Source organism: Pleurodeles waltl, unplaced genomic scaffold (genome assembly GCF_031143425.1).
Source record: "Pleurodeles waltl isolate 20211129_DDA unplaced genomic scaffold, aPleWal1.hap1.20221129 scaffold_127, whole genome shotgun sequence".
NCBI lineage: Eukaryota > Metazoa > Chordata > Amphibia > Caudata > Salamandridae > Pleurodeles > Pleurodeles waltl.
The window spans coordinates 415,670-432,793 of NW_027149833.1; the positions used below are offsets into that span (position 1 = coordinate 415,670).

At 46.6% G+C, this 17,124-nt stretch overlaps 1 non-coding gene across 1 annotated transcript; it reads right to left on the bottom strand.

The window, feature by feature from the left end:
• Positions 1 to 6,243: 6,243 nt before the first annotated feature.
• Positions 6,244 to 6,370, bottom strand: LOC138273964 (small Cajal body-specific RNA 4). Its single transcript, XR_011200335.1, has one exon. It is a non-coding gene; the product is annotated as a small Cajal body-specific RNA 4 (non-coding RNA).
• Between the last annotated feature and the right edge of the window lie 10,754 nt (positions 6,371 to 17,124).

Below are 17,124 nucleotides of genomic sequence, written 5' to 3' on the forward strand. Positions count from 1 at the left end.
CTAGCCTATCCTCTCTCCTAGGTAGCCAAACCTCCTTTTCTGGCTATTTAGGGTCTCTGCTTTTGGGAATTCCTTAGATAACGAATGCAAGAGCTCATCAGAGTTCCTCTGCATCTCTCTCTTCACCTTCTGCTAAGGAATCGACTGCTGACCGCGCTGGAAGCCTGCAAAACTGCAACAAAGTAGCAAAGACGACTACTGCGACCTTGTAACGCTGATCCTGCCGCCTTCTCAACTGTTTTCCTGGTGGTGCATGCTGTGGGGGTAGTCTGCCTCCTCTCTGCACTAGAAGCTCCGAAGAAATCTCCCGTGGGTCGACGGAATCTTCCCCCTGCAACCGCAAGCACCAAATAACTGCATCACCGGTCCTCTGGGTCTCCTCTCAGCACGACGAGCGAGGTCCCTTGAACTCAGCAACTCTGTCCAAGTGACTCCCACAGTCCAGTGACTCTTCAGTCCAAGTTTGGTGGAGGTAAGTCCTTGCCTCCCCACGCTAGACTGCATTGCTGGGAACCGCGTGTTTTGCAGCTACTCCGGCTCCTGTGCACTCTTCCAGGATTTCCTTTGTGCACAGCCAAGCTTGGGTCCCCGGCACTATAACCTGCAGTGCACGACCTCCTGGGTTGTCCTCCGGCGTAGTGTGACCTTCCTTTGTGACTTCGGGTGAGCTCCGGTTCACTCCACTTCGTAGTGCCTGTTTTGGCGCTTCTACGGGTGCTGTTTGCTTCTGAGTGGGCTCCTTGTCTTGCTGGACGCCCCCTCTGTCCCCTCACGCAATTGCCGACATCCTGGTCCCTCCTGGGCCACAGCAGCATCCAAAAACCCTAACCGCGACCCTTGCAGCTAGCAAGGCTTGTTTGCGGTCTTTCTGCACGGAAACACCTCTGCACGACTCTTCACGACGTGTGACATCCATCCTCTAAAGGGGAAGTTTCTAGCCCTTGTCGTTCTTGCAGAATCCACAGCTTCTACCATTCAGTGGCAGCTTCTTTGCACCCACAGTTGGCATTTCCTGGGCATCTGCCCACTCCCGACTTGATCGTGACTTTTGGACTTGGTCCCCTTGTTCCACAGGAACTCTCGTCAGGAAATCCATCGTTGTTGCATTGCTGGTGTTGGTCTTCCTTGCAGAATTCCCCTATCACTACTTCTGTGCTCTTTGTGGAACTTAGGTGGACTTTGCACCCACTTTTCAGGGTCTTGGGGTGGGCTATTTTTCTAACCCTCACTGTTTTCTTCCAGTCCCAGCGACCCTCTACAAGGTCAGATAGGTTTGGGGTCCATTTGTGGTTCGCATTCCACTTCTAGAGTATGTGGTTTGTGTTGCCCCTATCCCAATGTGCCCCTATTGCATTCTATTGTGACTATACATTGTTTGCACTGTTTTCTAATGCTATTACTGCATATTTTGGTATTGTGTACATATATCTTGTGAATATCTGCTATCCTCATTCTGAGGGTACTCACTGAGATACTTTGGCATATTGTCATAAAAATAAAGTACCTTTATTTTTAGTATATCTGTGTATTGTGTTTTCTTATGATATTGTGCATATGACACTAGTGGTACTGTAGGAGCTTCACTTGTCTCCTAGTTCAGCCTAAGCTACTCTGCTAAGCTACCTTTTCTATCAGCCTAAGCTGCTAGACACCCCTCTACACTAATAAGGGATACCTGGGCCTGGTGCAAAGTGTAAGTACCCCTTGGTACCCACTACAAGCCAGTCCAGCCTCCTACATTGGTTGTGCAGCGGTGGGATAAGTACTTTACAACTACTTACCACTTTGTCATATTGTACTTTTCATAAGAGAAAAATATACAAAACAAGTTCAGTGTATGTACACCTAACCAAAAAGTTTTTTTTTTCTTCTCTCACTTCTTTGTTAAGTGCTGAAAAGTACCTCTAAACTTTCTAAAAAGTTCTTAAAAAGTTTTAAAAGTTTTTTTTTCTGTTCTTTAAAAAGTTCTACAAACTTTTTTTTCTTTCTTTTTCTGTCCCTTAAACACTTTCTGTAATGTCTGGCACAAGTCAAACTGTTGATCTGTCCAAACTTGCTTATGATCACCTTAGCTGGAAAGGAGCAAGGAGTCTCTGCATTGAAAGAGGTTTAGGGGTAGGGAAGAATCCCTCTAGAGAACTGTTGGTTAATATGCTCGTTGAACAAGATAAGACCAATATTGGCACTTCTGTTGAGAAATTAGCTGATGGTTCCCAATCTGACCCTGGGGCACCCCTAGCAAAGGATTTAGAAGGGAACCTTCCCAACCTGCCCATTAGCAGGCCACCTAGCATAGCTGGTACTGATGTAAATTCACATCACAGTAAGAGTGTTACTTCTCATCATAGTAGGAGTGTTACTTCTGTTAGCCAGGTTGTTAAGAGTGCCATCTGTTGGGGACAGGTCTCCCTCTGTTCATTCTCACCATAATTCTGTTTCAAGGCATGCCCCACCCACCCTCCCTGATGACAGGGTGTTAGAAAGGGAGCTCAATAGATTGAGAGTGGAAGAATCCAGGCTGAAGCTCAAGAAGCAGCAGCTGGATTTAGATAGGCAGTCCTTTGATTTAGAAAAAGAAAGACAGAGGTTGGGGTTAGGACCCCATGGTGGCAGCAGCAGTATTACAGATAGTAATCCTGTCAAAGAGCATGATTCTAGGAATCTGCATAAGATAGTTCCCCCTTACAAGGAGGGGGGTGACATTAACAAGTGGTTTGCTGCACTTGAGAGGGCCTGTAATGTATATGGTTTGTGTTGCCCCTATCCCTATGTGCCCCCATTGCATTCTATTGTGAATATACATTGTTTGCACTGTTTACTATTGCTATTACTGCATATTTTGGTATTGTGTACATATATCTTGTGTATATTTGCTATTCTCATACTGAGGGTACTCACTGAGATACTTTGGCATATTGTCATAAAAATAAGGTACCTTTATTTTTAGTATATCTGTGTATTGTGTTTTCTTATGATATTGTGCATATGACACTAGTGGTACTGTAGGAGCTTCACTCGTCTCCTAGTTCAGCCTAAGCTGCTCTGCTGAGCTACCTTTTCTATCAGCCTAAGCTGCTAGACACCCCTCTACACTAATAAGGGATACCTGGGCCTGGTGCAAAGTGTAAGTACCCCTTGGTACCCACTACAAGCCAGTCCAGCCTCCTACAGTGTCGATGTGGGGGCTCAGGGGGGTCGTCTCTGGTTACTCACAGGCTCGCAGTCGCAGGGGAGTCCTACCTGAGGTGTTGGTTTTCCGCAGGTCGAGCCAGGGGGGTCGGGTGCAGAGTGGAAAGTCTCACGCTTCCGGCGGGAAACGTGAAGTCTTTCAAGTTGTTTCTTTGTTGCAAGAAAGTTGCAGGTTGTTGAACAGGGCTGCTGTTCACGGGAGTTTCTTGGTCATTCGTTGCAGGGCAGTCCTCTGAGGCTTCAGAGGTCGCTGGTCCCTCTTGGATGCGTCACTGTTGCAGTTTTCTTTGAAGTAGGGAGACAGGCCGGTAGGGCTGGGGCCAAAGCAGTTGTCGTCTCAGTCTTCTCTGCAGAGCTTCAGGTAAGCAGTCCTTCTTCTTGTTAAGGTTGCAGGAATCTAGTTTTCTAGGTTCTGGGGAGCCCTTAAATACTGAATTTAGGGGTGTGTTTAGGTCTGGGAGGGCAGTAGCCAATGGCTACTGTCCTGGAGGGTGGCTACACCCTCTTTGTGCCTCCTCCCTGCGGGGAGGGGGGGGCACATCCCTAATTCTATTGCGGGAATCCTCCACTCACAAGATGGAGGATTTCTAAAAGTAAGGGTCACCTCAGCTCAGGATACCTTAGGGGCTGTCCTGACTGGTGGGTGACTCCTCCTTGTTTTTCTCATTATCTCCTCCAGCCTTGCCACCAAATGTAGGGGCAGTGGCCGAAGGGGCGGGCATCTCCACTAGCTGGGATGCCCTGTGGCGCTGTAACAAAAGGGGTGAATCCTTGCGGCTCACCGCCAGGTGTTACAGATCCTGCAGGGGGAGGTGAGAAGCACCTCCACCCAGTACAGGCTTTGTTACTGGCCACAGAGTGACAAAGGCACTCTCCCCATATGGCCAGCAACATGTCTGGTGTGTGGCAGGCTGGCAGAAACTGGTCCGCCCACACTAGAAGTGGGGCATGTATTCAGGGGGCATCTCTAAGATGCCCTCTGGGTGTATTTTACAATAGATTGTACACTGGCATCAGTGTGCTTTTATTGTGCTGAGAAGTTTGATAGCAAACTTACCAGTTTTCAGTGTAGGCATTATGGAACTGTGGGGTTCATGTTTGACAAACTCCCAGACCATATACTCTTACGGCTACCCTGCACTTACAATGGCTAAGGTTTTGATTAGACACTGTAGGGGCATAGTGCTCATGCACATATGCCCTCACCTGTGGTATAGTGCACCCTGCCTTAGGGCTGTAAGGCCTGCTATAGGGGTGACTTACCTATGCCACAGGCAGTGTGAGGTTGGGATGGCACTCTGAGGGGAGTGCCATGTCGACTTAGTCATTTTCTCCCCACCAGCACATACAAGCTGTGAAGCAGTGTGCATGTGCTGAGTGAGGGGTCCCTAGGGTGGCATAAGGCATGCTGCAGCCCTTAGAGACCTTGGTACCAGGGGTACCAGTTACAAGGGACTTACCTGAGTGCCAGGGTTGTGCCAATTGTGAAGACAAAGGTACAGTTTAGGGAAAGAACACTGGTGCTGGGGCCTGGTTAGCAGGGTCCCAGCACACTTTCAAATCATAACTTATTATCAGCAAAGGCAAAAACTTAGGGGGTAACCATGCCAAGGAGGCATTTCCGTACAGACAACCAAAACACAGCCAAAATGGCCGCCAAAGGACCGCCAAAAGACAGCCAAATGGCCGCCAAGAGACTTCTGGCCTGGTCTGGAAGTTCACAAGCTAGGATACCCGATGAAGCGTCAAATGAGCCTTGCTCCTCTAATTGGAAATATTAGTATACTGTGGCCTGGCTCTGTGGTATGCACACCTGGCATGTGACAGCCTCCTGTACCCATATATAAATGTACTTAGAACCATGCTGGCCTCTCAACCCTTTCAAAGGATTTCTTGACCTGCATCCTGGGAAGATGCACAGAGCGAAAGCACAGAACTGCACTGGACTAGATTACTCAGACTCGTAAACAGGCTTGGTGTTGAACATTAATCTTATCCTAGGGGCTCAATACACAATATGCAATGCAAGAGAGCGAGCTCCACAAAAGAAAACTATGATGCAGACCGGCTCACAGTTCAACATTCAAAGCCCGTATTCTGTAGGAATTATGCTCACCGTGACGTCAGGATGAGGCCCTAGAGCCATTTCTCTCTGGCAGTTCGGTTTTTATGCCCATAAGAGGTGGAATCGACCAAAACATCACGTTCCTGTCAGCAAAAACAAAAATGTTACTGAAAAAAGCGATACCCATGATTTCAAGAAGCAAAAATATTATTTTCTGGTACACCCACAGCCTACTGGAAGCCTAGTCCTCCTTCTGAATTTTACACAGAAGTTTAGCCCTTCAAGGACATAGAGATGTATGTGGAAGGGCAGAGGGAAAACAAAAAAGTCCAAGAAATAAACCACCACACAAAGCACCATCTTCACTCCTTGACCTTTCATCACCAAGTACTGCCTGTAACTATCTTTCTCTACAGTTAAATCTAGGCTTGCCAGGTTACTGATTGATCTTCCAGTTCACAGATTTAATGAAAAGTATGCATTTTGGTGCAAGTTGGATCTGTACAGAAAGTTTGTCTGTGGTCGGTAACACCAAAACTGTGAGCATCAAGAGCTACTGAAATAGTGTGGGGTCCTGCTTTCTAATGTGGGCAGAATATTGCTTACACTTGAAAGCATTCAACTTTGTGTCCATGTTGTATTAAGGTGTCTTTCAGAGGGCAATTTTTTTTTTTTTACAGTTTTGGTAATATCGGTCCTATTAGCAAGCTGCCAAAAAAAAACTTTCACGTAACAGATGGACTTCTTTCACCTGATGTACCCCCAGAAAGGATACAATAAGACATATTGGCGTGGGTGCTATAACATCGCCCATACTAGACGTCACTCCAACGGTGCCCACAGGAAATGTAGAACACTGTCGGAAGCTAGATTACTATCCCTCGCCCCAGTGATCGCACTGAAAGAATTCTCCCACTGTTCAAAGCCAACACAGCCATGATGCATACTGCCACTAGAACGCAACAACAATGAGCAAATGAGAACAGGGCAAATGTAGGAAGTAGTAACACGTCACTAGCTCTTCTTGAAACTGACAGTTCTCTACTTCCCTTTACTCTAGGGGGATAGTATCAGCAGAGCCTTACTTCATAGGCCTAACCTTCTTAATCCCCCATTAACAAAAACATTGGCTGTAGCTTCAGGGAGGATTTGGTACAGAATCTGACAAAATACAAATTCATAATTCCGAATGATTTTACTCAGGAGGATTCGGAAACCTGAAAGTCAACTGTCCTCATGAGGATAAAAATACACAAAATAACATATGGAAATAATTTATACATTTTCCGAACGCTATCGCAGAAAACTTACTGAATATCATATCACTTTACCTCACAGTTACCATTGATCACACCTGCCAATTAGTAGCTCAGATATCCCAATGTTAATATGCTTGATCATGTGTTCCCATTAGTAGTGACTATGACTGAGCGCAGCATCTAACCATTCAGCAAGTTACAAGTCGCAGGGTTCTTTACGTAATGCACTATGAACTGATCGTCCATGTGCCTGGAAGTGTGTCCCGCTCCCCACTCTGGTGCATCAAAGCTTGTCATATGGAACAAATCAAAGACGTGCTCCCGGGCACAAATTAAGTAAAAACCCTAAATATGTTAAACCTTGTAAATGCCTATGTAGGCATGGATTAATCCCCATTACGTGCCTCAGTTATTAAACTGCACCCAAGAAGATCATAGAATTCGGTAAATGAGCACAGAGTATTACAAACTGAGAATTTTACTATTAGGTGAAAAACAGTAACTAGATTGTGCCACAGCAGCGCCAGAAGACGACAGGAAGAGAAATTAACCTTAACACTGGATAGAGATGCTGAGATGAACGACCTAGAACAGATTGACAATCCATTTATTCAGTTGTCCCTTTTAGTTATTTTGGCCCGTGAGGGCAGACGGGGCGCGTTGAGGATCAAGAAAGTCGGCTTGATCAAATCAGAAATCCTCATGAGGCAGTACAATATTTAGGGTGCACTGAATTAATCCTTGCAAAAAGTTTTCAGAATGGCAAGTTTCTTCAGCCCCATCATGCTAAGCCTTCAAAAAACATCAATGTAGGTTTAAAAACTAACAAACCAGCGAGAACACCAATGTAAATAATTTAATAGGCAAAAATGGAATACAAGAACATTAATGGACTGTTGACTGGCCATCCTTGCACCTATTCTACGGGCTGATGTGAAAATTAGCCTCCATGAAAAAGCTCTACAACAACCTTATTCAGATGAAAATAAAGCAGACCTACTAATACCTCATATGCATGCATATCTTCACCGAAGATCTAGCAGCAAGTCAATCCATAGATTGAAGGTTTAAAAAAAGCACATTGTTAAATAGGCAATCACGCCACTTCCCAGTGAGTATATTCCCTGACAAAGCCACTGCCATATATTCTGAGTGCTCTACAGAAAGGCTTTATAACTTATTCAAGCCTCAGGAAATGTAGGACAATAAGTCATCAGTATTGCTTTCATCTCTAAAGAGCCACTTGGTGCAACCAGAAGCAACTGAAAACCTTCGAGGCACTCTGGGCATCCAAGAAGAAATTCACAGCTAAGGCACTGTTAGAGAGACCCAAGGGATCATCAAATGGGGATTCTGATGTAGAAATGGACTGTCAATAGTGGGAATTGAGATATAAGAACCCAGTCGCTTAATATGGAAAACCAGTGCTAGGTCTCGACCCTGAAGGAAGCAGGATGGTGGAGCTGCTAGCAAATGGTCATGTACTCCTTGCCACGGTGCCATCCAGGACTAAGACCCATATCGAAAAATCATATCGCAAAAGAAACTTCTTTTTTCCAACTCCATTCACCATTAAAAGGGAAGTCAGTGCTTAATTTGTGCTTCTTGTTTCCGGTGCTAAGCACCGGCTGTAGGAGGCTGGCTTGGCTTGTAGTGGGTACCAAGGGGTACTTACACTCTGTACCAGGTCCAGTTATCCCTTATTAGTGTAGAAGAGGTGTTTCTAGCAGCTTAGGCTGATAGAAGGTAGCTATAGCAGAGCAGCTTAGGCTGAACTAGGAGACATGCAAAGCTCCTACTATACCACTGGTGTCATATGCACAATATCATAAGAAAACACAATACACAGATATACTAAAAATAAAGGTACTTTATTTTTATGACAATATGCCAAAAGTATCTCAGTGAGTACCCTCAGTATGAGGATGCCAAATATACACAATACATATGTACACAATACCAAAATTATGCAGTAATAGCAAAAGGAAGTAATGCAAGCAGTGTAAAGTTACAATAGATTGCAATGGGAGCACATAGGTATCGGGGCAACACAAACCATATACTCTAAAAGTGGAATGCGAACCACGAATGGACCCCAAACCTATGTGAGCTTGTAGAGGGTCGCTGGGACTGTAAGAAAACAGTGAGGGTAGAAAAATAGCCCACCCCAGACCCTGTAACCTAGGTGTAAAGTGCACCTACAACCCCCAGAGAGCACAGAAGTCGTGATAGGGGGATTCTGCAAGGTAAACCAACACCAGCAAAGCAACAACAGTGGATTTCCGGACCTGAGTACCTGTGAAACAAGTCCAAGAGTCGCGACAGTGTCAAGAGTGGGCAGGAGCCCAGGAAATGCCAGCTGAGGGTGCAAGGAAGCTGCCACCGGATGGAAGAAGCTTGGTGTTTTGCAAGAACGAAGAGGACTAGGAACTTCCCCTTTGGAGGATGGATGTCCCACGTCGTGAAGAAGCTTGCAGAGGTGGTCCCACGCAGAAAGACCGCAAACAAGCCTTGCTAGATGCAAGGGTCGCGGTTAGGGTTTTTGGATGCTGCTGTGGCCCAGGAGAGACCAGGATGTCGCCACTTGGATTAGGAGATAGAGGGGGCGCCCTGCAAGTCAGGGAGCCCTCACAGAAGCAGGCAGCACCCGCAGAAGTACCGGATCAGAGGAGTGAACCGGAGTCCACACGAAGTCAGAAAAGGGAGTCCCACGACGCCGGAGGACAACTCAGAAAGTTGTGCACTGCAGGGTAGAGTGTCGGGGACCCAGGCTTTGCTGTGCACGAAGGAAATCCTGGAAGACTGCACAGGAGCCGGAGAAGCTGCAAATCACGCGGTACCCAGCAATGCAGTATAGCTTGGGGAGGCAAGGACTTACCTCCACCAAACTTGGACTGAAGAGTCACTGGACTGTGGGAGTCACTTGGACAGAGTTGCTGAGTTCCAGGGACCACGCTCGTCGTGCTGAGAGGGGACCTAGAGGACCGGTGATGTAGTCTTTTGTTGCCTGCAGTTGCAGGGGGAAGATTCAGTCGACCCACAGGAGATTTCTTCAGAGCTCCTGGTGCAAGAAGGAGGCAGGCTACCCCCAGAGCATGCACCACCAGGAAACAGGCGAGAAAGCCGGCAGGATGAAGCGATACAAGGTTGCAGTCGTCGTCTTTGCTACTTTGTGGCAGTTTTGCAGGCGTCCTGAGCAGTCAGCGGTCGATCCTTTGGCAGAAGGTGAAGAGGGAGATGCAGGGGAACTCTGGTGAGCTCTTGCATTCTGTATCTGAAGAATTCCCCAAAGCAGAGACCCTAAATAGCCAGAAAAGGAGGTTTGGCTACCTAGGAAGGAGGATAGGCTCTTACCTTTCTTACTAGCCTATCAGAAGGAGTCTCTGACGTCACCTGCTGGCCCTGGCCACTCAGAGCAGTCCAGTGTGCCAGCGCACCTCTGAATCCAAGATGGCAGAGGTCTGGGGCACGCTGGAGGAGCTCTGGGGAGTGGTCACTCCCCTTTTCTTTGTCCAGTTTCGCGCCAGAGCAGGGCTGGGGGATCCCTGAACCGGTGTAGACTGGCTTATGCAGAGATGGGCACCATCTGTGCCCAATCAAAGCATTTCCAGAGGCTGGGGGAGGCTACTCCTCCCCAGCCCTGACACCTTTTTCCAAAGGGAGAGGGTGTAACACCCTCTCTCTGAGGAAGTCCTTTGTTCTGCCTTCCTGGGCCAAGCCTGGCTGGACCCCAGGAGGGCAGAAACCTGTCTGAGGGATTGGCAGCAGCAGCAGCTGCAGTGAAACCCCGGGAAAGGTAGTTTGGCAGTACCCGGGTCTGTGCTAGAGACTCAGGGGATCATGGAATTGTCTCCCCAATGCCAGAATGGCATTGGGGTGACAATTCCATGATCTTAGACATGTTACATGGCCATGTTCAGAGTTACGATTGTGACGCTATACATCGGTAGTGACTATAGTGCACGTGTGAAATGGTGTCCCCGCACTCACAAAGTCCGGGGACTTTACCCTGAACAATGTGGGGGCACCTTGGCTAGTGCCAGGGTGCCCACACACTAAGTAACTTTGCACCCATCCTTCACCAAGTGAAGGTTAGACATATAGGTGACTTATAAGTTACTTAAGTGCAGTGGTAAATGGCTGTGAAATAACGTGGACGTTATTTCACTCAGGCCTGTGTAACAATTGTCAGAGCTCCCTATGGGTGGCAAAAGAAATGCTGCAGCCCATAGGGATCTCCTGGAACCCCAATACCCTGGGTACATCAGTACCATATACTAGGGAATTATAAGGGTGTTCCAGTATGCTAATGTGAATTGGTGAAATTGGTCACTAGCCTGTTAGTGACAATTTGGAAAGCAGAGAGCATAACCACTGAGGTTCTGGTTAGCAGACCCTCAGTGAGACAGTTAGTCATCACACAGGGAACACACACAGGGCACACTTATGAGCACTGGGGCCCTGGCTGGCAGGGTCCCAGTGACACATACACTAAAACATATATACAGTGAAATATGGGGGTAACATGCCAGGCAAGATGCTACTTTCCTACACCAGCACTTGTTTTTGAGGGCCGGCGCTTATTTTTCTGCCTCAAGCCTTTTCTGAGAGCAAAAGGCACATATGGGAAAGACGGAGGAAGAGAAAAACCATCACAAAGGGAGAAAACAGAAAACTACAAGAGTGAGCTGAAGGGAGAGGGAGTGTGTAAATAGATTAAAGTGGCACGAGATGGCTTCAGGATTACGCTGCCTCAACCGCGCTCTCACCGTTAATTGCAGCAGCCGCGTGTTTAAGAGGAGGACTTTGAGCACCGGAACGTTTTAATTTACGAATTAAGCGCTGAGGGAAGTAGTGAAGCAGCATGTACAAGTTTGGAAGGAGTAGAACCGTAGACGCAGTCACTGGTATTACCAATAGATAAGAGGTATGCCTAGAGATTAATAATGGGAGAAAGTTTGCTATTTCTTCCTTACTTTTGCCTGCCATGTTCGACACTCAACAGAAATGCGCCCATAGAAAAAAATCCAACCATTAATATAATAATAATCAAGTACATTTTATACATTATGTTCAGAAACATGCTTACAATATGAAAAAGAGGATGAACATTGAGCAAGACAATTTCACATTTTGGCAATATTTCAAACTTTGTTTTGCTGAAATGACGAAAAGCAAGAAACTATGGAAGCAAAACACATATATAAAGGCTCAAGTCACTGTTTAAATGTGCGGGCCTTTAGTGAGGTCAAAACTATTGTATCAAAGGGTAGGATCCTTCAATTTTCTGCGATTCAAGAATTTGTGAAATGAAATATGCATTTGCATTCCTATAAAATACTCTAATTTCACTTGAATAACTCACAGCAAATCATACAGGAACACCTTCCATATACATGTGAAGAAGGTGCTTTTAAGGCATGTTTCCGGAAGGGTGGGCAGTTTAGAAACAAAACTCACTCCAGAGATTTAGGACATGTCAGTAAGAAATGCAAAATAAAACTGGGTGGTCAGGTAGCTAAGTTCCATAAGTACAGTCTTCAAACTGCCCATATTTTCAAGAGCCCTATAGTGTAATGGTTTACTATACTTTAGCAAAGGGTCAATGCTTTATGTGCAAACATACCTGTCCTTCTCTCTCTCCTTGCTTTGGGAACCACCTCTCTTCTTGTCACCTCCGCTGGCACCTCGCTGGTCTGGGAAGCCTGTACCTAAATTAGTCATATGAATGGGTCCATGCTATGAGCAGAAAAACACACATTAGCATTAGCGACTCTACAATAATTACTTACGGTCCACCTCCTCAATGTCACTGTGGCACCACTTCGCAATACACAAGCAGTAATTCTGCCTTGGGTGTGGGTATTAATCACCCCATTCAAGTGTGGGGATATGAAAATGCAAAACTGGGTAGGTGAGCAATGAAATCTCCGCCTACCCATTAAAAAACGCACAATAAGGTTATAGGGTTTTAAGAAAATGGAAGAGAGTCTCCTCGAACGTTACAAAGGACATTTGGGGAAAATGGGAGATGCTCTGCTGAGTAAGACAAGCACTATATGGAGTGGCTGTAGCTAGCTTGGATAAATACTGTGTAAGGAAATGCCTCCTTGGCATGGTTAACCCCTAACTTTTTGCCTTTGCTGATGCTAAGTTATGATTTAAAGTGTGCTGGCACCCAGCACCAGTGTTCTTTCCCTAAACTGTACCTTTGTCTCCACAATTGGCACAACCCTGGCACTCAGGTAAGTCCCTTGTAACTAGTACCCCTGGTACCAAGGACCTTGGTGCCAGGGAAGGTCCCTAAGGGCTGCAGCATGTCTTATGCCATCCAAGGGGCCCCTCACTCAGCACACTGCCACACAGCTTGTGTGTGCTGGTGGGGAGAAAGTGACTAAGTTGACACGGCACTCCCCTCAGCGTGCCATGCCAACCTCACACTGCCTGTGGCATAGGTAAGTCACCCCTCTAGCAGGCCTTAGAGCCCTAAGGGAGGGTGCACTATACCACAGGTGAGGGCATAGCTGCATGAGCAATATGCCCCTACAGTGTCTAAGTCTATTCTTAGAAATTGTAAGTACAGTGTGGCCATATTAAGTATAAGGTCTGGGAGTTTGTAAAAAACGAACTCCACAGCTCCATAATGGCTACACTGAATACTGGGAAGTTTGGTATTAAACCTCTCAGAATAATAAACCCACACTGATGCCAGTGCTGGATTTATTAAAAAATGCACGCAGAGGGCATCTTAGAGATGCCCCCTGTATTTTACCCAATCTTTCAGTGCAGGACTGACTGGTCTGTGCCAGCCTGCTGCTGAGAGATGAGTTTCTGACCCCCTGGGGTGAGGGCTTTTGTGCCCTCTGAGGCCAGAAACAAAGCCTGCTCTGGGTGGAGGTGCTTAACACCTCCCCCTTGCAGGAACTGTAACACCTAGCAGTGAGCCTCAAAGGCTCAGGCTTCATGTTACAATGCCTCCAGCTAGTGGAGATGCCCCCCCCCCCCCCCGGACACAGCTCCCACTTTTGGCAGCAAGTCCAGGGGAGATAATGAGAAAAACAAGGAGGAGTCACCCACCAGTCAGGACAGCCCCTAAGGTGCCCTGAGCTGAGGTGACCCCTGCCTTTAGAAATCCTCCATCTTGGTTTTGGAGGATTCCCCCAATAGGATTAGGGATGTGCCCCCCTCCCCACAGGGAGGAGGCACAAAGAGGGTGTAGCCACCCTCAAGGACAGTAGCCATTGGCTACTGCCCTCCCAGACCTAAACACACCCCTACATTCAGTATATGGGGGCTCCCCAGATCCCAGGAAATCAGATTCCTGCAACCTGAAGAAAGAAGAAGGACTGCTGACCTACAAGCCTGCAGAGAAGGAGGAAGACGACAACTGCTTTGGCCCAGCCCTACCGGCCTGTCTCTAACTTCGAAAACCTGCTCCAGCGACGCATCCGACAGGCACCAGCAACCTCTGAAGCCTCTGAGGACTGCCCTAGACTAAAGGACCAAGAAACTCCTGTGAACAGCAGCCCTGTTCAAAACCTGCAACTTCTTTGCAACAAAGAAGCAACTTCCAAAGACTTCACGTTTCCCGCCAGAAGCGTGAGACTTCCCACTCTGCACCCAACGCCCTAGCTCGAGATCCAGGGAACAAACACCTCAGGGAGGACTCCCCGGCGACTGCGAGCCCGTCAGTAACCAGAGACGATCCCCCTGAGCCTCCACAGCGATGCCTACAGAGAGAATCCAGAGGCTCCCCTGACCGTGACTGCCTGTAGCAAGGGACCCGATGCCTGGAACAAACACTGCACCCGCAAGCCCCCACGACCTGAAGGAACCGAACTTCAATGCAGGAGTGACCCCAGGAGACCCTCTGCCTTGCCCAGGTGGTGGCTGTCCCGAGAAGCCCCCCCTGTGCCTACCTGCACCGCTAGAGTGACCCCCGGGTCCCTCCATTGTTTCCTACCTGAAACCCGACACCTGCTTTGCACACTGCACCCGGCCGCCTCTGTGCCGCTGAGGGTGTGTTTTGTGTGCCTACTTGTATCCCCCCCAGTGCTCTACAAGTCCCCCTGGTCTGCCACCGAGGACGCAGGTACTTACCTGCTGGCAGACTGGAACCGGAGCACCCCTGTTCTGCATAGGCGCCTGTGTGTTTTGGGCACCTCTTTGACCTCTGCACCTAACCAGCCCTGAGCTGCTGGTGTGGTAACTTTGGGGTTGCCTTGAACCCCAACGGTGGGCTACCTTTACTTACCTCCTAATATAACCTTTACTTAGCTCCCCCAGGAACTGTTGATTTTTGCACTAGGTATCCACTTTGAAAATAGCTTATTGCCGTTTTTACAAAGACTGTACATGATATTGCTTTTATTCAACGTTCCTAAAGTATCTAAGTAAAGTACCTTACATTTAAAGTGTTTAATGTAAATCTTGAACCTGTGGTCCTTAAAATAAACTAAGAAAATATATTTTTCAATATAAAAACCTATTGGCCTGGAATGGTCTTTGAGTGTGTGTCCCTCATTTATTGCCTGTGTGTGTACAACAAATGCTTAACACTATCCTCTGATAACCCTACTGCTCGACCACACTACCACAAAATAGAGCATTAGAATGATCTACTTTTGCCACTATCTTACTTCTATGGGGAACCCTTGGACTCTGTGCACACTATTTCTTACTTTGAAACAGTATATACAGAGCCAACTTCCTGCATATGGTGATTAGCCCCCCACAATGATTTTCACTCTAAAAGGGTAGCAGATGTCCTACGAGGAAAGCTAAAGTTCAGAATAAATCATAACTGCTATATTTGGTTTGGGTAAACAACCAGAATCATTTAAATACTACTTTTAATGCTACTAAAATTCCAATTCAGTGGTGATGTCGAATTTGTAATAAATATTTAGAAAAGTGAAATTTTTAAAAGTTAGACTTTGCCTGACCCTTCAGTGGACTTATTAGCATTACCCTGGCAATAGCTGGCCCATCAGCAATTCGCCTTAATGAGTTGTGCAACTGCTCAGAAAGTGGCTAAGTTTTTTTTGTCAGGACTTGTTGGTGGCTCCTATCCGCTCAGAAAGAGCAGTTGTTCATGGTTTAGAAACTTCATAACTTGAAAGGGACCAGGGTGAAACGTGTTCAATCATAGTCCAGCAGACAGGGAGACCAAGGGAAAAGGCCATTTAATTACCGGGCTCCAGTCCAGTTGAAAGAGGGGTGGGTGGTGCTGGTCCCAGAAAGAGTTTGGTGATCCCGAGGATCAAAGGACAGTCATAACCACATATGTGGCTGGCACAGAAATGTGCTGCTAGCTTAGATTTGCCTCGCAACAGTGCACTGCAGGATAGTTTGCCATAAGGCAAACAATTAGGTGGAAAGGGAGAACCTTTTTCTTATTGGTCAGAGAGTGTTTAGGAGTCACCCTTAGCACTTGCTGTTAAATCTTACAAAAGTGGCTCTTCACACATAGCTCAAACACTCTCTGGACTTGTGAATAAACAAAAGACTCAACTTACTGTTTAAGACCTCTGCGGAAGCCGGATAGTCTGGACCTACTACCATATGTACCTAGATCTAAGAAGTGAACTCCAGGGGACAGGTTGCTACCCTCATGTGTGGCAACATGAAAGTGACATTTTTCACAAATTGGCCCGCTGACTGCAACTGGACCAGGAGAAGACATAGTTGGTGGCCTTAATCTTGGTGGTGGAGTGTGTCATGGACCCTAGTGCTGTCTGTGACATCTAAGGATCCTTAGACATGACTGAGAGGAGCTGCTGGAGAAAGTCTAAAAAGTTAGGATTCAAAAATGGTTGGACTTTCTGGAATGCCAGAGCTTCAGCTAGACCACACAGCAAAAGGTGTCCCATTTAGAGTGGACTTGTGGTGTAGGCTTGCTCAACTGGTGGATTTTGAGCTCCATAAAAATTACTAAGACGCGATGAAAGGACTTCGGTGATGGCAACATTTCAATTTCTCCATTGCTGAGCTTCTCCTAACAAAACCAAGAGCTTCAATGGACTGTCAATAACAAAGGCCATTAAAAATAAAATTTTATAATTTTGTCATAACAAACATTCTAAACATTAACAGTAATCAACAATCACTGGTAGACAAGAAGCCAGTTCCATTCCACAGCGAAGTAAGAAGGTAAAATCTGTGATGCAAACTACTGGCTAGGTGTATCCGGAACGCATTCCATCATAGCCGGTCTGAAATCAGAGCTTGGGTCGTGGTCAACCACAAGCTTTATCTTGGCATGTTTTGCCCTAAATCCTTGAGAATTAATTTCTCCCCTTCCCAATATTGGATTTGTTGTTTTGGTGCCATTTGTCGTCATATCATTTTTCTCTACTTTTAGAAATTGGTTTGTGTTGTTTTTAGTGTGTTGCATTTTAACTTTTTATCTGTTTTATTGCTGCTAAACTCTTTACACAGTTCCTAAAATAAGGCTGTCTGGTCTGTGCCACGGCTAGCAGGGTGATGAGCCCATGTTCACATTATTGAATCTGTGATTTAACCTTACAAATTTTCTGCATTAATCCTTGTGGTGGGCTCGCATCCACCACAATTAATAAGCCATTTCCTAACAATTGTTGCAGAAGCCAC